Source organism: Callospermophilus lateralis, unplaced genomic scaffold, assembly GCF_048772815.1.
Source record: "Callospermophilus lateralis isolate mCalLat2 unplaced genomic scaffold, mCalLat2.hap1 Scaffold_65, whole genome shotgun sequence".
Taxonomy (NCBI): domain Eukaryota; kingdom Metazoa; phylum Chordata; class Mammalia; order Rodentia; family Sciuridae; genus Callospermophilus; species Callospermophilus lateralis.
Window position 1 is genome coordinate 1419311 of NW_027514826.1, and position 23060 is coordinate 1442370.

The following is a 23060-nucleotide window of genomic DNA, read 5'->3' on the forward strand; positions in this document are numbered from 1 at the left end:
CAATTGAGAAAAAATATTCAGAAACTTGGGAGATCACATTTTGGAACTGAGGTTGCATGAAGTATTATGAAATACCTTTTATAGAAAATGAAGGTTTTTTTTATTTTAAATATCCCTTATAGAAGTTGTACAACTGGAAGCAGGCTGGAAAGACTACATACATGTCTTAGATCCAATTCATTTTTACAGTTTCACTAAATCAAGTAATAGCTCATTCTGCTTTGTTCTACCCTCTTTTTCATTGATGCAGGTGGACCTGTATGTCTGCCTCTTGTGTGGCAGTGGCAATGATGAGGACCGGCTTCTCTTATGTGATGGCTGTGATGACAGTTACCATACCTTTTGCTTGATTCCACCACTCCATGATGTTCCCAAGGGAGACTGGAGGTGTCCTAAGTGTTTGGCTCAGGTAAAAATTAAAGACAGTGGTAACATTAGAAAATGTCTTCTGGAGTACTTTTTCTTTGCCTGGTGGTTTAGATTTGGCAATGGATAATAGTGAAGTTCAGGAAGAAAATTGGATTGACCCTGAATAGGATAGAAGTCTTAGAAGTAAATTCCACAGTGTGGCTGAGAAGGGGGGGGGAAGTAAAAAAAAATGTAAGATATAATTACATTGCTTTTAAAAAAATCTCATTCTAAAAAGCACTGCATATTCTTAGCAAGAATTCTTGAAACACTGAACAACTGAAAATAGAGATAGTTCACAGTGCATAGATAACCATCATATCAGTGTATATTCATCCAGACTCTCTTCTATTTTAAACAAATGAAATTACATTACATAAGCAATTTTAGTGATCTACTTTTTAAAGTATTTTTGTGTATTTACTGATACTTGCCGTCACTTTTTATGAGGATTATTTTATACTATTTATAATGAAACAGTCACTTGAATACTATGTTTGAGTTAGGATTAGATTATATAATAAGGTGGATAATAGGGATGAACTTGGCTGGGGTTGTGGCTCAGTGGTAGCACTGGGTTTGATTCTCAGCACTACATACAAATAAATAAAATAAATGTCCATCAACAACTAAAAAATATTTTGAAAAAAATAGGGTTGAACTTGCAAGATGGTCTGGAATATTCAAATTCATTAATTTTCTATAATCTAGGGCCACCTGTAACTGCCTGCTAACTTCTCAATGTTTAGTTTTATTTTTTTAGTACTGGGGATTGAACCTAGGGCTGCTTTACCAATTAACTACATTGCTGATCCTTTCTATTTTTTATTTTGAGACAGGATTTTACTAACATGCTTAGGGCCTTGCTAAGTTGGTGAGGCTGCCCTTGAACTTGGGATTCTCCTATCTCAGTCTTCCAAGTTGCTGGGGTTATAGGCATGCACCACTGTGCCTGGCTCAGTGTTTGTTTTTGATGGCATAGTTAGGATATAATTAACTAATGCTGTTCAGAGAGCCATTCTACTTCCATCAAGTGTTTTATCTCTATTTTGATGATATATTATGTGTTGATTTTTTTCTTAGTTTTAACTCTCTGAAGGACATTATTCCTCTCATTATTGAAAACATTTTTTTTTGGTTCTGAAAGAAGCAAGGTTTTAGGCTGCCTCTTTTCTGTGTGTGTATGTGGGTGTGGGGACAAAGAGTTAATAATTGGTGATTGAACTCAGGTAACTGAACCACTGAGCTATATTCCTAGTCACTGCTTTATATCCCCCCATTTAAATTTATTATTTTGAGATAGGATCTCACTTATTTGCCCAGGCTGGCCTGGTAGTTGTTATCCTTCTGTTTCAGCTTCCCCATGCCCAGCCTAGGATGCTTCTTTATAGAGATTTAAATTATTCAAAGATGTGATTATTTAAGTAAATTTATTTGCTTGCTAGAACACCCTTCAAATTTCAGGCAGATTGATTTTTTTTTTTAAACGGAGACATTGCATAGAAGTAAAAAAAAATAAAACTTTTTTTTTTTAAAGAAAATCTGTCCTTTTGATGATTGACCAGATAGACTTGTAGTCTTGACATTTTCAGGTGCCACCTAGAACACAAACTTTCTTTTTTATTTGCAGGAATGTAGTAAACCACAAGAAGCATTTGGCTTTGAACAAACAGCCAGGGACTACACCCTTCGTACTTTTGGGGAAATGGCAGATGCATTCAAATCTGATTACTTCAACATGCCAGTCCATGTATGTACACATTTACTGCTTTGATAGAGGATTTTAATAACTTTGGAGACAGAAATGACACTTTTAATTTTTAATGATATTAAAATTCCACAATAAAATGCATTCTGATTCATCTAAGAATTTCACTAGAGATACCTTTTTCACAGAGATTATACAGTAGCAGTAGTAAAAATAGCAATAAAGAAAATCACCTACATTCCCTTTAGCCCAATGCATGTAATTTAAAGAATACAGCAAAAATTTATTGACAACTTACTATGTGCCAAGCTGTGTGCTTTGCCTTGGGAATGCATTTGTTGTATATTAGCTAGTTGCATGTAAGTTAGTATTATGATCTTCATAGGATTCTTGTTTTAATTCTCCCTGGTTCACCTAGCACTATAAGCATGCTTCATTCAGCATTTAATAGTCTATCAAATGAATATGACAAAACTAAATGATTTCCTTTAGTAATTCTGGTTATTTAAAGCTGGGGTCTTCCTCAGTTCTAAATAAATGCTATAGCAAACACTTCATCCATGTTGATCTCTGTAATTGAATTATGTTCTTTGAATGATTGCTGAGATCTAATGTTCTCATAAATAAGAATATTTATTCCTTACCCTACCCCCACAGGTCCATCAATTTATGGCACTCCAGCTTTACTTGTGTGTGTGTGTGTGTGTGTGTGTGTGTGTGTGTGGTGCTGGGATTTGAACCCAGAACCTTGTATATGCAAGGCAAGCACTCTACCAACTGAGCTATATTCCCAGTCCCAACATCCAGCAGTATATATTAATTAGCCTGTTTTTCTTTATTATCACCAACATTAGCTAAAATGTTTGTTTATTTAATTGGCTTATATTTATTCTCCATTTGAATTTTTAGGTCTTTTGTTTCCTTGTATATTATAGTATTTGCCAGTTTTTGCTCAGCCAATTCTAGTGACTTGCAACCTATCTATGGTTGGCTTTTTATTTTAATTAAAAGATGAAAGATGTTTAAGTTACTTACTTGACTGTGTACTCAAGTCAGATATCAACAGATCCTTGACAGTCTGGTGCCTTTTTATAGGGCATTCTGCCCAAATTAATTGTTCTTTTTGTTCATACTCTGCACTCTTGTCTCTTTTTTTAATCATCATTACCTACTTTACTCTTCTTTTCATATCTAGTAAAAAAAAATGGATGGACTCAAAGACAATGTGTTCAAAAGCCTCTTGAAGTATAAAGCATCATTCTAAACACAGATGACCATTATTTTTATACTGTCCTCAACCAAGTTGTGTACTACATTTCTGAAAAGACAAACATTCCCAATTTTTGAATATCAGCATTTTACATTCTTTAGCTACTTTTTATAATCATAGCCAGGTTCGTGATAGAGGAACATGAATTCTTAATTTTTTTTTTAGAATTTAAAAAAATATATATATATTTTTTTAGTTTTCAGCGGACACAACACCTTTCTTTGTATGTGGTGCTGACGATCAAACCCAGGCCACACGCATGCCAGGCGAGCGCGCTATCGCTTGAGCCACATCCCCAGCCCCTGAATTCTTAATTTTTATGTTGCCGTTTCTTTTCTTTTTTTGGTAACCAGGATGGAACACAGCATGCATTACCACTGAGCTTCATCCTTGGTGCCTTTGTATTTTATATTTTAAGACAGGGTCTCACAAAGGTGCTCAGGTTGGCCTGGAACTTACAATCTTTGCTTTAGACTCTGAGTCTCTGGGATTATAAGCATTGCACCATTGTACCCAACTCTTAATGCTCCTTAATTATAAAATTCCTTTTAGAAAATAAAGATGTTTCCTGAATTGCCTGGGATCAATTATGGAATGATATGGAGAGAATCTTCCCTTAGAAGTCTGGTCCATGATTCCTGTCATTAATTTACCTAGTTACATCAGTCATAGGCAGTTTGTAAATGAGTAAGAAAACTCACCTTTTCCTCTTATTATATTTTTAGATGGTTCCCACAGAACTGTGGAGAAAGAATTCTGGCGATTGGTAGGCACTATCGAAGAGGATGTCACAGTGGAATATGGAGCTGATATTGCTTCAAAGGAATTTGGAAGTGGTTTTCCTGTTCGAGATGGAAAAATCAAACTTTCACCTGAGGACGAGGTAGGCCCAAATAGTAAGGAACTTTTAGTTTGAGGGAGACTTGTGCATTTAAAGCTATGATGCAGCATATCCTTGATCTAAAGAGCCTGCTACTGGATTAATAGCATCCTTATTATTATTATTATTTTTTAATGGGATCATTTTTTTAAACCTTTATTTCACTTATTTTTATGTGGTGCTGAGGATCAAACCCAGGGTCTTGCACATGTGAGGCAAGGGCTCTACTGCTGAGCCACAACCCCAGCCAGCACCCCCCCAACCCCAGCATCCTTATTATAAAAAATGAAAGTCCATGTATGTGGCTTGAAAGTTTAAGTACTTATTGAAATTCTGTTTGGTCCTTGAAGTAATTTATTATTACTTTCAGCAGATCCTTAATTATCAGATTTTTAGTGATTTCAAGAAAAGTTGGAAGACAATAGAACAATTCTAGTCCTAATTGTACCACTACATTTTATATCATGGTGATAAGGGAAAATAACTTTGCCTTCAGATTGTATAACTTAATTTCTCCTTCTGAAGAAAATCTAAGAGTTTTATTTATTTATTTATCTTAAAATTATGTCTATGAGTCTATTGTTTTCTACACCATCAGGTTTCTTAAAAAAATTCTATCCTGTTAGGAAGTAAACAAAAAAAATAAATATATAAATATATTCTAACACACACAGGAAATGGGTAATCCTATATCTATAGCTTGATGAATTTTCACAAACTAAGCACACCCATGTAACCAGCAGTCGAATAAGAATTAAGAATCCGCGCCCAACTCCCCCTTTGCCCTCTCTCCTTCATTACTTTACCTCTTTCAGGATAACCACTATTCTGACTTCCAATACTGAAGATTACTTTGCCTATTTTTGAACTTTAGTATCTCTGTATCCAGGGTCTTGTTAGATTGCCCAGACTGGCTTTGAAATTGCAGTCTTCCTGCAGCAGCCTCTTGAGTCACTAGGATTACAGCCTTTTCCACCAATCCTGGAACAAGTCCATTTATATAAAGCTTCAAATGAGGCAGAACTAATCTACGGGCATCCTAAAATTGAGCATGTTGACCCCTCTACTTCCCACTCCCTTTTATTTGGAAGGAAATTATTTTCCAGACAGCCTTTGGAAATAGAATTCTAAAGTATTAACATGGTACAGCTAAAACTTTACCCTCATTTTTCTTATTTTTAGGAATATCTTGATAGTGGCTGGAATTTGAACAATATGCCAGTGATGGAGCAGTCTGTCCTTGCCCATATTACTGCTGATATATGTGGCATGAAACTCCCTTGGTTGTATGTGGGAATGTGCTTTTCTTCATTCTGTTGGCATATTGAAGACCATTGGAGCTATTCCATCAAATACCTGCACTGGTGAGAAATCCCACATAGAAATTATAAGCAGTATGTAAACCGGGTAGAAAAACTTTCTGTTCCTCTCAAATATGTCTCAGCTATGTTTGAAGACTGATGAGCTAGTTTTTTTCACTGCTATTATAATAGGCATCCTATTAAGGCAGTAGTAGTTTATAAAGCTTCCTAGAAAGTACATGGATCCTCTAAATTGTACACTGTAGCCTGAGAAGTGTAGCCTGTTTCTGTGGAGTAAGTTTTTACTCATAGAATGGTTAAAAAAGCTTTGGACTGTACTTTCCTATAGAAAATTGTATTCAATGGCAATTTGGGAATAGAGGCAGGCTATAGGTACATAGTATCTTCCAGGTCCTTGGGATGCCAGCTTCCTTTTTGTTGGGTGGAATTCTGTCACCACAACACTTTGAGGGAACCTCATCCTTGTGTCTGTGAATTTTGTGGATGCAGATACTTGGATCTCTATTCTCAAAGCCATTTCTTCACATCTGTTTTCCCCCCTTTATTCATCTTGCTTCTAAATATAAAAATATTTGAAGATTCATAATTCACTTAAATCCTTATATAAGGAATTCAAGAATGTACCACAAGAAAGAAGAGATGGCATATATACGTATGGCATCAGTTCTTCCTCCCTGGGCAGTTACTCCCAGCTGTAAAGTGAAGATGATATTTATCATATCTCACAGGGATGTTACAGATTAATTGGTTGACAATTGAAAATGCTTTGAAGAATAAGAGCTCTTTAGAAGTGCTAATTGCCTTATCATTTTTAATGTAACCTCATCTGTCAGAATGGGCAAGGGAAGAGGAAGATGGAGAGTTGCCATCTCTTGTCAGTTGCTGTAGGAAACCGTGGAACTTCATATCCTGTAGATCCCTTATTATTACAAATTCTGAATATCTGCATTTTTTAAAGGGTTAGTTAGTTAAAAGTGGGAGCTGGGAGAGGAATGGACCTCAGCTAGAAAGTCTCGTGCTTACACTTATACTTGAAGGTAGAAAATGCATTACGTATGTTCAGATCACATTTATAATGATACTTCCTCAATTTGAACATTCCTTTGTAACTAAGTCTTACACAGCAGGGTCTGAAAAATACGAACTGATTAACATTTTGTTTTGTGTTGGTATTGCAGATTGATTTATTTTTATAATCTCTTTCCAGGGGTGAGCCAAAAACCTGTATGGAGTTCCAGGGTATGCTGCTGAGCAGCTGGAAAATGTAATGAAGAAACTAGCTCCAGAGCTCTTTGTGTCCCAACCAGATCTCCTCCATCAGCTTGTGACCATCATGAACCCCAATACCCTGATGACTCATGAAGTGCCTGTATGTTCTGGTTAATCCTCCTATCACTCCAACTTACTAATTCACCATTTATTCCCTATTATTTACTTTTTAATGAAGTTGATTTGGTTACCTGTTTTCCATAGGATACTTCATAGCAGAAACAGGTGCTTGATGCAAGTTGGTATTATATATATAGCATTAACCCAGTGGGGGTAGTCACTCAAATACCACAGAAACTGATTTGTTGCAGCTAATACCTGGATAACTGAATGGTCTTGCTTTGCCAACAAAAAAAGTGTGATATTTTTCTTTTTTTCTTTCTCATTGTTCATTCAATGGCTTTAGTATATTCATAGGTTGTGCAACTCTCACCACTAATATGTTCTAGACTGAATTTTTTTTATGACTTCAGTCTTACAATCAATAAAACAAAAACTTTTTTAAAAAAATATTTTTTAGTTGTAGTTGGACACAATACCTTTATTTTATTATTTTTATGTGGTGCTGAGGATCAAACCCAAGGCCTTGCACGCTCTACTGCTGAGCCACAACCCCAGCCCTAAAGCAAAAACTTAAATGATCTGTCAGTATACATAGTTTACTATGAAAATGGCTAGATTTTGTTATAAATAGAGTGGTGTTAGAATTCTTTATATTCTGTCCCTATTTGAAAAATAATTATATTGAATCTATATGATCTTCATTTTGAATGGTGAACCAAAGTATCATTCTTAATAGAAATTATTTATATTGTACCCCTATCCCTAAGTTTTATTTTAAGTGAAAATTTACTTCTAGGTCTTGAGCTTGTTCAGGGCTCCCAGTCTTGACTTGGAAGGTGCTGTGGATATTTTCTCTGAGATTGCTGTTACATAAAGTAACATTCATATGCTTGCTTTCTTTTGGATAATACTCTGAAGATATTTTGGGAGTCTATATTGATTTTTTTTTTTTTTTGGTGCTTGGGATTGAACCCAGGGCCTTGTGCACTTGTGTATACAAGGCAAGCACTCTACCAACTGAGCCATATCCCCAGCCTGGGAGTCTATATTGAGATGTATGGAATTGAAGAGTCCATCCTAATTAGCTAAATAAAATGTAAATGATAGACTAATAGTGTTAAAATGAATTATTTTTATTTTTATTTTTTTAATTATAGATGAACACAATACCTTTGTTTTACTTATTTATTTATATGTGGTGCTGAGGATTGAATTCAATACCTTACATGTGCTAGGCAAATTCTCTGTGACTTAGCTACAACCCCAGCCCTAAAGTGAGTTCTTGATCTTGCTGTGACCTAAATTTTATCTGTTTTGGCGTCACAGGTTAGTTAGTCAATGGGAATAGACTGAAAAGACATTTCATTGAGGTATCATAAGTTATGCATGGGCTATAACTGATAAAATAATGACCAATAAGTACTAAAATTCTTCCATACTTTCATTGTTAGTACTTTGCTCATTGATCCCTGCCCCCCCCCAATGTGGATTGGTCTTGCCCCATTTGTCAAAAGTAGCTTGCTCAATGCAAGACTTGGCTCTAGTTCTTTAGTATTTGAGCAAATCATGCAAGACTACATTCTGGACCTACAGAAGTAGATGAATAAGCTGGGTGCAGTGGCTCACACCTATAATCCCAGTGATCCAGGAGGCTAAGGCTGGAGGATCACAAGTTCAAAGCCAGCCTCAGCAATTTAGTGAGGTCCCAAGCAGCTTAGTGAGACACCCTGTCTCAAAAATAAAAGGGTCTTGCCAATTTGCACTCCTGAGTTTAATGCCCTGTACCCCAAACAAACAAAATAGATGAATGAGCTCCTTGTGAGCTCCTTGTGCAATAGGGATTCACAATTTAAGGGGAAAAGGGACAAAGTTTATGTAGAAAATGGAAAGGGTGGTGTGGTTTGTTAGTGTCAAGTAGACTATTGAGATTCAGAAAGGGCTTATAAATTAGATGCCATCTGAAGTAGGAGTTTGAACTTCTGCTTATCAGTGTTTGGCAAAGAGTAGGAGAGGAAGAAAGTAGTTCAGATAGAAAGGATTTTGCTCATGTGACACAGTCTGTCTTTATGAGAACCCCAATAGAGTCATTACCATGCATATGTCTGGGCCCCATCACTAGAATTTCTGATTTTTGGGGGGTCTTGACCACAGTTGGAACAACCATAAATTTGAGATACAGAGGCTTAAAAAGCTGTGTGCTCTTATGTAAGTTCAGTGTAAAAGTTGTGTGCCTTGAATAATACAGGTGCTTTTGGTGTTTGGTTAATCCAAAGAGTGGAATGATAGGAAGTAAATTTGAGATCCAAATCAGGAAGAGCTCTGTATGAGATTCTTTAAAAAAAATTATTTTTAATTGTAGTTGGACACAATGTCTTTATTTATTTGTTTTTATGTGGTGCTGAGGATCAAGCCCAGGGCCTTCCACAAGCTAGGCAAGCGCTCTACCATGGAGCCACAACCCCAGCCCTATTATGATATTCTTGAAATAGAATCTTCAGCTGGTGGTAGGCTATCCTGTTTGGGGCTAATGAAATTACATTAGGATTTTTTTTAAATGATATCAGGGATGCTTAACCACTGAGCCACATCCCCAACCCTTTTATTTTTAAATTTTTTAATTTTTTAAAAAATTTTGAGACAGGGTCTTGCCAATTTGCTTGCCTTCCAGAGTATGCCCTTGAATTTGTGATCATCCTGCCTCAACCTTCTGAGATAATGGGATTACACCATCATACTCAGTAGGATATTCTTTATGGTAGCTGCATTTAGAAAAATGATCAAAAAATCGATCCTGGATGTGGTCAAAGTTTTGTATTGGAAGCCATATTTTTTGTTCAGAGTAACTAACTATGGTAGCCTGGGGTACTTGCTCCATCTTGTGGCAGAAATTAGGTGACATTCTATCTATATTTTTTCTTTTCTTTTTTTCTTCAGTTTTAACTGGCAGAAAGCTTCATGTTTTGGAGAATCACCTAATAGTTTATGTCCAAATTATCTTTGGTGAGAGTGTAATTGCGAACCTCAAAAATCTCTAATTGTCTGTCTTTTTAGGTTTATCGAACGAATCAGTGTGCTGGAGAGTTTGTGATTACATTTCCAAGAGCTTACCACAGTGGTTTTAACCAAGGGTTTAATTTTGCTGAGGCTGTTAACTTCTGCACTGTTGACTGGGTATGTAATTACAAATTAGTGAGCTTTTTCTAACTGTGGAAATGGAATATAATGCTTTCAAACCTGCCCTGTGTATTGTTACTATAACCCGTTGATGTTCAGCTGGACAGTCTGCAAATTGTTTTCCAGTCCATAAAGAGATAAGGCTCTTTGTACCACATTGTAAATCAAGCATATGTAATATAATCACAATTATTTAATTCCACTAACTTTTTCTTTCTTTTGTAGCAAGACTTTATTTTTTGTTGTTGTTGTGACTTTTTGTTTGTTTGTTTTTTGTTTTTGATTATTGTTCTTTTGAGATGGGGTTTCACTATGTTGCCCAGGCTCACCTCAAGTTCCAGGGCTCAAGTGACCTTCTTTAGCCTCTTCAGTATCCTGACTTAATGATGAAAGGAGGCTATTGATTAATATTCTGAAACTCTGGTCTGGAACTTTGTCCATACTGGTTTAAATTATTCACAGTATTGCAATTTACTGACACATTTGGTTTCCTTTAGTTATAAAGTTGAATATTTTAAAAAAGTATATTTTAGTTGTTGATGGACCTTTTTTTAAAAAAAAAATATGTGGTGCTGAGATTCCATTGCCTTCATACATGCTAGTATGATATTTTATAGTGTGATATTTGGTGATATTTTTAATACCACTTTTCAACTAAGGTACCCAATATGCTAGATCTTTGAGATCCAAAGATATATAAGGTCTGGGTCTAGTCTTGGTATCTTAGTCTGGTTTTAGAGTTGATAAATGTTTTAACCCAGAATGCGACATTTGATTAACTGATAGTACAAGTTAGAAGTTTTGGGAAATAGAAGATGAGTGTATCTCCTCCTTTCTTTCAACACAGCTGCCATTAGGCCGACAGTGTGTGGAGCATTACTGCCTGCTTCACCGTTACTGTGTGTTTTCCCATGATGAGATGATATGTAATATGGCATCTAAGGCTGATGTACTAGATGTTGTAGTGGCTTCAACTGTTCAGGAATACCTGGCCATTATGATTGAAGATGAGAAAGCCTTAAGGGAGACTGTTCATAAATTGGTAAGGTTTCTCCTCACCTAATTGCATGTCATCCGGGTATAACTTATTAAAGTTCTTACACACTTTAAGAAGTCTTTTTTTAGTGTATTTAATTTCCTTGAAAGCCATTCTAGTAGATGTATAGTAATATATCATTTTTGTTTTTATTTACTGCCTATCTTATTGTGGACTTATTTGCCACCTATTTCTCTATCTTTGTATTCAAATGTTTGTACCCCTCCTTTAAAATATTTTTAATTGTAGATGGACATAATACCTTTTATTTTATTTGTTTTTAAGTGGTGCTGAGGATAAAACCCAGTGCCTCACAGTGAGCCACAACTCCAGCCCATATTAGGCCCTTTTTATTTATTAAATTAGATTATTCTAAGAGTACATTATATATTGTGTATACCAGTCCTTTATCAGATAAGTGTTCTGCTAATATTTTCTCCCAGTCTGATTTATCTTTGGTTCTCCTAGCACTGTCTTTCACAGAATAGAATGTATTCATTTTAATGAAGTCCATTTTATTTCTTCCTTTGTTGTTGCTGTGCTAGGGATTAAATCCGGGGTTTTGTGCATTCGAGGTGTGCACTCAGCTAACTTAGCTATATCCCCAGCCAGATTTCTTCCTTTTGTAGATCATGGGGTGGGGGGGTGGGGGGTATGGGTCCTACTTTCCTATCTTTGCTGCATCCCCAGCACTACCCTCCCCCCCCAGGGTTTTTTTTTTTTGTTGAGTTGCTGGGACTGGTCTTGAACTTTAGATTCTCCTGTCAGTCTCCTGAGTGGCTGGATTATAAACGTGTGCCACCACTCCTGGCTAGAATCTTATAGTTTGAAGACTATATTTAGGCCTTTGATCCATTTCAAGTAATTTTTGTTGTGTAATAAGGTATTGGTCAAAGCTATTTTTTTTTTCATGTGGATGTCTAGTTGTTCCAGCATCATATTTTGAAAAAAGTATCTCTGTTCATTGTTACCTTGGCATATTGGTTGAAAATCACTTCATACATATGTACATCTGTCCTATTGCTAATGCCATATGCTCCTCATTATTGTAATTTTCTAAGAAGTTTTAAAATTTTGTATCTTACAAAACCACCCCTGCCTCCCCTACTGGGGGCTGGGGGTTCAACCCAGGGTGAACGCAAACATTTTAACACTGAGCCACATCACCAGCCCCTATGTATTTTGCATTCTGAGCCAAGGTCTCACTTGCAGTCCTCTTTATTCACCCTCCCAAGTTTCTGGGATTACAGGTGTGCACCACTTTGCCTGGTTTACAACTTTGTTCTTTATTTTAAAAATAGTTTTGTCTCTTTTATTTTCTTTGAATTAGCTGATTGATTTCTACCAGAATGACTCATTAGGATTTTGTTTGGGACTTTATTAAACCTATAAATAGTTTGGGGATAATTGATACTTTTAACAATACTGAGTCTTTTAGTTCATGAACATGGTATAGTTATGTTTTTCTCTTTTTTGGCATTATTATAAGTGGCACTTTAAAGTTTTTTATTTTCTAATTGCTAACATGTAAAAATACAACTGATTAATTGTATTCTGCAACCTCACTAAACTCACTTTTAATTTCTAGTAGATTTTTTTTGTGGGGGTGGGGTGGGGTACCAGGATTGAACTCAGGGGCACTCAGCCACTGAGCCCAGTCCTATTTTATATTAGAGACAGGGTCTCAACTGAGTTGCTTAGCACATTGTGTTGCCTAGGCTGGCTTTGAACTCACAATTCTCCTGTGTCAGCCTTCCAAGCCACTAGGATTACAGGCATGCACCACTGTGCCTAGCCATTTCTAGTAGATTTTTTTAGTACCTTTTTTGTTATCTTTTTATGTGGTGCTGAGGATCAAACTCAATGCCTCACACGTGCGAAGCAAGCATTCTACCACTGAGCCACAACCCCAGCCCTCTAGTAGATTTAAAAACAAAAAACAAAAAACAACTGTACAAGTATAGGCTGTCAACGATTCTTTACATTTTTTTTTTTTAAAGAGAGAGAGAGAGAGAGAGAGAGAGAGAGAATTTTAATATCTAATTTTTAGTTTTCGGTGGACACAACATCTTTTTTTGTATGTGGTGTTGAGGATCGAACCCAGGCCGCACACATGTCAGGCGAGGGCGCTACCACTTGAGCCACATCCCCAGCCCCTCTAATAGATTTTTAATGGATATCTTTGGGGACAAGTCTTCAAGTAGAATTTAGTTAATTTTTTTAAAAATGTGCCTTCTTTGGGTGTATGCTGAAATGTTGACTCTCTGAGGTCCATTATGAATTAGTTGCAGGATATCTACCTTCCCCTGATACTTTATAGTTGGGGAAGCTATGCCCAGAGGATTTAAATGACCTACTAAGCTCATACATTAGTAATTGTAGCTAATCTTATTTTAAACACAAAATTTCAACTGTCTCCATTCATGACATTCTCAATTATAGATGTAAGACCAAAAAATTACATATTTATAAAAAACATTAATTAGCATTTTCCTTACTCTCCTTGTTTTTGTTGGTCAATATATTTGTTAGAAGTGAAATAGCCAAAAGGTTAAAATAAAACAGAAGGCTCAGGACTGGCACTTTCAAGTTGGATTTGGATCTAGAAGCAGATAATTAGAATAGGTGGTAGAGTTTAGGCTTTGAGTGGCAAAAGATACATCCCACTAGGGCCCTCTAAAAATTGGATGGTGTAGAATACAGGTGAAATTCACTGCTTAAGACTATTTTCCCTTGAGAGTCTTACTTTGAAATTAGTCTCTTCTATTACACACATTTTATAACCTCATGAGATAATGATATCACTGCAGATAACTTTTTTCTGTAAAAAATTAAGAGACCACTTAGTAAACAGTTACTGCTTGGGTATCTTTCCCACTTGCTCTTTTATTTTTATTCTTTTTATAGATTATCCAGGAATATCACTATGAAGCTCTATGTAGCATTTTCTCATAAATAGAAATCTTATCTATTTCTTTTATCCCCATCTTTGCTGAAGACGTGGACAAGGCCATTTTGGAGTAGGATAAGCAGCTACTCATTGTTAGTACATTCTGTTTTTATACTTAGATCAGAAAAGCCAAACATAAGACCTTACGTTATTCAAAAAGGTGGAGGTCCTTGTTACTTTGTATTCACACATTTTTGCCCTGCTTCTGTATTTTGGTAAGACTTTTTTTTTTGTTAGTCTTGGGGGCAAGGAGATTATTGTCCTTTAGAAGTCTCTAAAGTCTACTTCATTTTAAGGAGTAATTGATTTGGAGAGAATGGATTTTGAGTTGTTGCCAGATGATGAGCGAAAGTGTATAAAATGCAAAACAACATGCTTCATATCTGCCATCTCCTGCTCTTGTAAACCTGGCCTGCTTGTTTGCTTGCATCATGTAAAGGAATTGTGTTCCTGTCCTCCTTATAAATATAAACTGCGGTAAGTAAGAGGAATGATTTCCCCCCTTTATGAATAGCATGGAATCTTTATTAAAAGCTCAGTGATCTTCTTGTTCTCGGGCTAAAATGGTAAGTATAAAACATTAAGTTTTCTCCAGAGCCATGTGTCTCAAAGCTGTCTGGTATTCTCTTTCCAGTTTTTGATACACTCTGGATGATCTCTACCCTATGATGAATGCATTGAAGCTTCGAGCAGAATCTTACAATGAATGGGCCTTGAATGTGAACGAAGCTTTGGAGGCAAAAATCAATAAGAAGAAAAGTATGTGGCACAGAAAGTGGGGCTGGCTGAATAGCAAATTGGGGCTGATTGTGATGCAGACAACTTAAAGTTATCAACAAAACAGATTATTAGAAAGAGCTGAAGTCATCCTTGGTTACCACCTCTGTGCAGCCAGGTTTCTAGAGCATTGGCAACACATTTAAAACCCAAGAGTGAATAAAGCAGATGCCCTTACATCAAAGTGATGACTTAGTATATGAATTGTGCTTGATAGTTTATTTAACAATATTGTTAGGAAACACAATAACCTTTTACACCTCTTTGTTTCAGAGATGAAAGCATTTTACATTTCACATAGAATCTTGGGAAAGCTTTTATTTATTTATTATTTTGTGGTATTGAAGCTAGAGGCACTTTAGCACTGAGCTATATCCCTATCTTTTTATTTTCTTCCTTTGAGATAGGGTCTTGCTAAGTAGTCCACATTGATCTTGAACTTAGAGTCCTCCTGCCTCAGCCTCATATACATACAGGTGTGTACCATCTTGAGTAGATCTTAATATTTTCATATTGAAGACCACATCTAAACAGTTGTTTAAAATCTTTTTCTCCAGCCAGGCGTGGTGGTGCATGCCTGTAATTTCAGTGACTCGGGTGTCTGAGACAGGAGTATCACAAGTTTGAGGCCAGCCTAAGTGAGACCGTGTCTCAAAATCAAAAGGGCTACAGGGCTGGGATTGTAACTTATTGGTAGAACCCTTGTCTCACATGTGTGAGGAACTGGGTTCAATCCTCAGTACCTCCTGCACTGCACCCCTGCCAGTCAGTTTCTTGCCCAGCTGCCACCCCCACCCCCCACTCAAATGAATAAGTTTATTAAAGTAATCAATTTCTTTTTACATTTTGGTATTGGGGATTGATACCAATGGCATCGAAACACTGACCCACATCTTCAACCCCCTTTTTTATGTTTTATTTTCAGATAGTCTCACTAAGTTGCTTAGGGCCTCGCTAAATTGCTGAGGCTGGTCTTGAACTTGCAGCCCTCCTGCCTCAGCTTTTCTCAAGTTGCTGGGATTGCAGGCTTATGCCACTATGCCCACTTCAAATGAACAAATTTATTAATGACCATTGCAATAGTGTTCAAGTTATGTTTATAGATAAGAGTAGATAAAAGCAATCTCTCCCTCTCAGTTCTATGACAGTACTAATAAATATAATAATTATAAAAAGGTGACTTTTTTCTTTATTCCTAGGTCTTGTCAGCTTTAAGTCTTTAATTGAAGAATCAGAAATGAAGAAATTCCCAGATAATGATCTTTTGCGTCACCTTCACTTAGTCACACAAGATGCAGAAAAGTGTGCCTCTGTTGCCCAGCAGTTGCTTAATGGCAAAAGGCAAACTACGTATGTACTTCTGATCATTTTTGTCACCTAAACTTGGAAACCTGTTTTAACTGATTTTTCCTTCTGTCCCAGATTTCTTTGACATTGGAACCTGTGAGTGATGAATAAGGTTCTCATACAGCTTCCTTGGACCTTTTTTTTTTTTTTTTTTTTTTTTGCAGATATCGATCTGGTGGAGGAAAATCCCAAAATCAGTTGACAGTGAATGAACTCCGACAATTTGTGACACAGTTGTATGCTCTTCCGTGTGTCCTCAGTCAAACACCACTGCTAACGGTAATTATAGAGGATGTGTGGGAATACATTATTAATTCTGTGTTCTGTAAATAAACTTTAATCATTAAATTATCTTTCCTAATTACTTTGTTCATTTATTTCAAATACATTTTAATATACATTAAAATTGGGTGCGCATAAAGAAATTATAATATGTCTGTAGAAGAGAGAGAAAATTCAAAATTTTTATTTTGAAAGTGACCACCAGCTAGTTCTTACAGTTGGTGTAAGGTTTTTTTTTTTTTTTTTTTTTTTTTTTTAAACATAGTCTCTTGTTTTAGCAAGAAACTTGCTACAGTTGGCTTATGTTAGTTGCCTCTTTTACTTCTATTATTAGTAAAATCAAGGAGGGATGATGTCAGAGGATCACATTGAATGTGAATTAAAGATTTTAAGTCTGAAAGGAGCCAATTTCTGAAATTACTTGTTTATTTATTAGCAATTAAACTCAAGGGTGTTTAACCACCAAATCATATCCTAAGCCCTTATTTTATTTTATCTTTTTCCAGATAGGGTCTTGCTTAGTTGTTTAGGACCTTGTTGAGTTGCTCAAGCTGGCCTTGAACTTGGGATCCTCCTGTCTCAGCCTCCCAATTTGCTGGGTTACAGGTGTACACCACCACGTCTGGCTTTGAAATTACTACTTTGGTGGGACAGCTTGTAATTTGTTGCATTTGCACCAAATGCAATTTGTTTTTGTTTGCTTTTTTCCTTTTAGGATCTCTTGAACCATGTAGAAGACTTCCAACAACACAGCCAGAAACTACTCTCTGAGGAAATGCCTAGTGCTGCTGAGCTACAGGACTTGCTAGATGTTAGCTTTGAATTTGACGTTGAACTTCCACAGCTTGCTGAGATGCGGATACGCCTGGAGCAGGCCCATTGGCTAGAAGAAGTTCAGCAAGCTTATCTAGATCCCAGCTCCCTTACTTTAGATGATATGAGACGTCTCATAGACCTGGGAGTGGGGCTGGCCCCATATTCGGGAGTGGAGAAAGCTATGGCCCAGCTGCAAGAACTGCTTACAGTGTCAGAGCACTGGGATGACAAAGCCAAGAGTCTTCTCAAGGCCAGGTAAAAATAGTAAACCCATATCCCTATCTTGGGGAAGGTTGGATGATAGTTACATTTTAAAGCACAGAGAGCATATTTGTTGGCATTTTGCAAGTGTTCAGTTGCTAAAATGCATATAGAATACATGTGGAAATAGCTTAGATATTTTGGCCTACTTTGCAACTTAGGTGAAGAATATTATTATTATTATTATTATTATTTTATTTTACTCATGATGAAATTAATGATTTAAATGAACTACCTCTTCTAGGGATAAGATTTAATGAAATTTTTCTGGATCCCAATGAGACTGTCTTCAAGAGAAGAAAACATTTACAAATAGGTGGAAATGTTTAAACCAATAAGTGGGGTGTCAGGAAGTCTTAAGAGAAATAGCTGAGAGATAACATGTAGATAATGCAACTTTTCTATAGAAACAGGACTGTACATTTGTGCTGTTGATTTAGTAATTCAGGATACTTTTATCTGTTTTTGAGGTTTAGATTTAGATTATACACAGGCTAACCATCTGAGGGAGAAGAGAGAATGAAGCTTCTTCCTACTCTTGCTTTTTCTGATAGATTTTTGTTGGTCCTCTTGACAACATAAAGCATTGAAATTATCTAGGTTATAGACATTCTTTTGTAATCCTAAAATAGAGGTCTTTGAACAGAGCAATTTTTGGTACTCTGCTTTGAATGTGTTAATATCCTGTAGAATTTCACTTTGTCCTTAGTGAAACTCTCAATTCTGACAGTTTATCAAGTTTAACGTAGAAGAGATGTCTGTCAGTAAGTTGTTTACCTTGTGCAGATGGAAGTTTGAGTTTATACCATCATAAGATCAGGTCCAAGTAGAGCTTAAATGCTTTACTGAATCATTTGCTTTTTAATCCTATTTGTGATTATAGAGCAATTAAAGTTTAATTTTATATCTAATAACCAGTGCCATTTGCATTTGCAGATTTATTTGCCATACTTAATTTCTTATTTTTTAAAATGAGGGTTTGTTTTAGCTTTAAGAAAAATGAACCTTCATAGAAAATGCTGAGAAGTCTTTTTGTTTAATTTATGTAGACCACGGCATTCGTTGAAAAGCCTTGCTACAGCTGTAAAGGAGATCCAGGAGATCCCCTCATATCTGCCCAATGGTGCAGCCCTGAAAGATTCAGTGCAAAAAGACAGAGACAGGCTTCAGGATGTCGAGGCTCTGCAGGTTGGTTTAAAAACAAAAGAAAATGTCCCAGATTTGTAAGTGCATCTATGAAGAGCAATAATTGACAAGCAGGTTTTTTGGGGGGAGAGGGTGTGTGTGTGTGTGTGTGCGTGCGCGCGCGCGCGCGCGCGCGCACGCGCACACACATGTTGGTTTTTGGATTTTTTTTTTGGTACTAGAAATAAATGGAATAGAATCTTCAGTTAGTGGTAGGCAGTCCTGTTTGGGAGTAATAAAATTACAGTAGGATATATATTTTTTTGGTATTAGGGATTGAACCCAAGGGTCTTAGTCACTGAGCCACATTCCCCAGCCCTTTTTATGTTTTATTTTGAAACAGGGTTTTGCTAATTTGTTTAGGCCCTCGCTAAGTTGCTGAGGCTGGCTTTGAACTTGGGATCCTCCCACATCAGCCTCCTGAGTCACTGAGATTACAGGTGTGTGCCATGGCTCCCAGCTAATAATTGACATGTTATTAAGGATGGTGTGTGGAATCTTATTTCACTGCACAGATTGTTTTTTTTTAAGAGTTGAGACCCAAATACTGATTCTTTTCAGCCTTTTGGGATATACTTACCTGTTATTATCCTGACCAATTGGATCAAATATTTAAAGCATAGACAATTCAACCCACTTTTTGGAGTCTTTCTTGAGTACTTGGTTGCAGATCAAGGGAAAAAAAAGAAAAGAAAAAGTTGTTGAGAGAAAAAGGTTATCCTCTCATCCCCCCCACCAAAAGAAAATGGGTTTCAAAGTTATATCCAAAGTAATTATCACCAATTAAGTAATTATGTGGCCTTTTGCTAGATATTATTGACTTGGATATAAAGTTTTAAAAAGAGAGTTATATTTGGGCTAGGAATGTAGCTAAGTGATAGAGGCCTTGCCTAAAATACATGAGCTCTTGTGTTCAATCCTCAGTACTGTCTGCTGTGTTTCCTTCCACCCCCAACTCCAGTTCACTTGAAACATTAGTAAGGTTCAGAAAAAATGCCTTCTATGATTTACCCAATTTTTAGCTGGATAACAATTTGAAAAGCAGTTGGTGGGGGAAATGGGTGTCTTCTTTTATCTTTGTAATTATTGTAGGTTTGATGGACCTTTTGAGGGAGGAAAAAGAGCCTCAAGCTTTCTTTTCAGATTCTAGTAATAAGACACTCTTGTTTTCTAAATATTTGTGTAATTTTAATTGATGCTTATTGACCACTTGTTAATAAGAAATACCAAATGGGACATTTGTAGATAAATGTTTGCAACAAAATATCTGGGCCTCTGTTCTGGTTAACAGGGCTTAAAAGAAGATACATTGTTTGAGGGATATTATGTAATTAAAATGTAATCCTAGCAAGACAAAAGTATTTTACATGCATGTAAACGCCCAAGGAGTTGTAGTTGCAGGCTCTTCTCAATAGTTGTTGATGTTATAGTAATTAGTTGTAGTCATGGCCCTCTTTTCACTCAGTGATTGGTAGCAACCAGAAGGTGAGGTTATGCAAATGGAGAGGCTAGCTTATTTAAATCAGAAAGCAAGGAAATGCTTCTGGATAGGTATATTGCATTCATTTCTTTGCAATAGTGTCCTTAAGACCAAAAAGCAAGTTTTGCTTCTTACTTGAAAAAAAATAGCCTTGCCTTTTCTTACATAGATTTGATTAACAACAGGAAACCAATCCACTTGATAGTTAGATTATTTATTTTAGAAGGTTATGGAGTATTCTTTTTCCTGCCTCAGCCTCTGGAGCCACTGGAATTATAAGCATGCACAGCTGTGCCCAGCTGTGGGAGGCTGTCATATCATGTGACCAGCGTTTTTCCCTCCTGATTGTTTGAGGCACTATCAGTCATCCCTGTTGATCTGGCTACTTTTAAGTGGCTGAAGATGGTAGCCCCAATCTTGAGGGTAGTAAAAATGCAGCCAAATGTGTCTCCATGCATGGGCGTGCCTTCCTCTTTCCCCAGGAATTGAGTTACCTTACCTGTCCTTGTAACCCTGCCCTTCTTGACCTTCATTGGATGGAAATTTCTAAAGAATCTAGAGTCCCCCCAATAAAAGTCCACTCCGAAACATGCTCACTCTCTCTCGCCAGGCTCTTATGATATTCCTCGCCTCCCCATTTAGGGAGCTTGAGGCTGAGGGCAGAGGAGCCGAATTTAAAGGTAAATGTGCATTTGTGTTTTATTTGATATCTTAGGAAATTTGCTTGAGAGATCTCTAGTTTAGCTGCCTCTGCTGGCCGTGGCCAGTACCCAGCCACTCCATTTTCTTCTGAATAACAATGATCGGAATGGCATGTGACTCATGAGTCAATGCTTTTATTTTAAATGTCCATCAGAAATTTATGCCCTAACAGATTCATTTCTTTAAGAATAAATATAAAATAGCATAAATATTCAACTGCCCAGTTTACCCTGTTGCCCTAGAAATGTCGTTTAGGGTTGTCTAATCCATTGCACCTATAGCTCTTTTTATTTTTTTTCTTAAAGTCATGGAGTTCTCCCCATCCCATCTCCCCCCCCTCCCCGGTTTCACTGTCCAGTCTAATTTTCCTGAGGTATGCTCCACCTTCTTGATTTGTCTGGTTAAGAGATTCTTTGTGGTGTGTTCTATCTTCTATAGTTTCAAAGTTAGTTTCAAAGCCTTGCTGGATTTGAGTTAAATATGTTTAACTCAAATAAATACATCCATATGTGAGGTGGTGATGTATCTGGAAGATTGACCATTAGCCATGTTAAGTTTTACCATTGTATTAGAGCAACACTGGTGCAGTTCATCCTCCATAACCTGATGCTTTTATTCTTCTTCCAGTTTGGCATTATCATTCTCAAATTGTGGTTCCTGGACCAGCAACATTAGCATCACCAGCAGCAGCAGCATCACCTGGGAACTTGTTAGAAATGCAAATTCATGGACCCTTCCCTCACCTACTGAATCAGAATGTCTGGGGATGGGACCCAGGAAACTGTGTTTAAACAAGCTTTCCAGATGATTCTTATGCATGCTAAAGTTTAAGAACCACTGGGCTTTCTCAACTCAGATTTTAGTGTCCTGAATAATTTATTCTGGGTTACTTTAATTCATCATTGGTGAGTGGATTGGAGAAAAATACTTTTTTGTTGCTTTTTAAAATATAAGTCAGCATATGAAAGGCTTGGGTCACTGTAAGCTTTTATTTCTGTTGAGTTTTTTCAGACAGTCCATAGGGACCAATGTAACAAGTCAATGTAGAATGACATAAATAGAACAAAGAGACACCACAGTGTTTGTCATGTTGACATTCCATTGGAACATCTGGGAATTAAACATGTTGAAGTCACAGAGTAATTTGAATTGGTCCATTGATCATGGACCATCTGAATTATTCTTTCCTTGTTTTACATGGAATATTTTTTTTTCTTCCCTAAATTTCTGTAATTTTTCTTAATTTATTAGGCTGGAGGACGTGTGCCAGTGTTAGACATGCTCATAGAACTTGTTACAAGAGGTCGATCTATCCCAGTTCGTCTAAATTCTTTGCCAAGACTGGAATCACTAGTAGCTGAAGTTCAGGCTTGGAAAGAATGTGCTGCTAATACATTCTTGACTGAAAATTCTCCATATTCTCTCTTAGAGGTAAGTTTACAGCGGGCTCACTTGGAAGCACTAAAATCTCCTAGCTTAGTAAAATATGTGGTCTATCATATACAAAAATCACATCATTACATATGAATCTGTGTTCTGAATTGTTTTTAGCAATCTTAAATTATTTTTGGATACCTGTTGGCATTCAGTGTCTAAAGACCATGTTCTCATTTAAGTTCCTCTATCTTTGTTGAAATTGTACTTTTAAACTTAGTTTTACATCACTACCAGATTAGAAAGCACCTATTTCATAAAGTGCTTTATCTGTACTTTTTTATTATATTTTTTTCTAAGCTGATGCTCATGCACCATCACTAGAGTCTGTGATATATTGCATATTTTTTTAAAGAGAGAGTGAGAGAGGAGAGAGAGAGAGAGAGAGAGAGAGAGAGAGAGAGAGAGAGAATCTTTTGATATTTATTTTTTGTTATCGGCGGACACAACATTCTTGTTTGTACGTGGTGCTGAGAATCGAACCCGGGCCGCACACATGCCAGGCGAGCGCGCTACCACTTGAGCCACATCCCCAGCCCTATATTGCATATTTTTACCTATTTAATTGAATCTGGAATCAAAGTAAATATTTTGTAAGCAATCCTGTCTTCCTTTCCTTTCCCCATTCTTCCTTCTTTCCTTTTTTTAATAGACTAGTCTTTTATTTAGCTTTATCTGAAACCCATTTTGCTGATG

General features: G+C 36.6%; 1 pseudogene; it reads left to right on the forward strand.

Annotated features, from left to right (window-relative positions):
• LOC143389802 (lysine-specific demethylase 5B-like) overlaps window positions 1–23060 on the forward strand; it is a 72350-nt pseudogene that overhangs the window by 30369 nt on the left and 18921 nt on the right.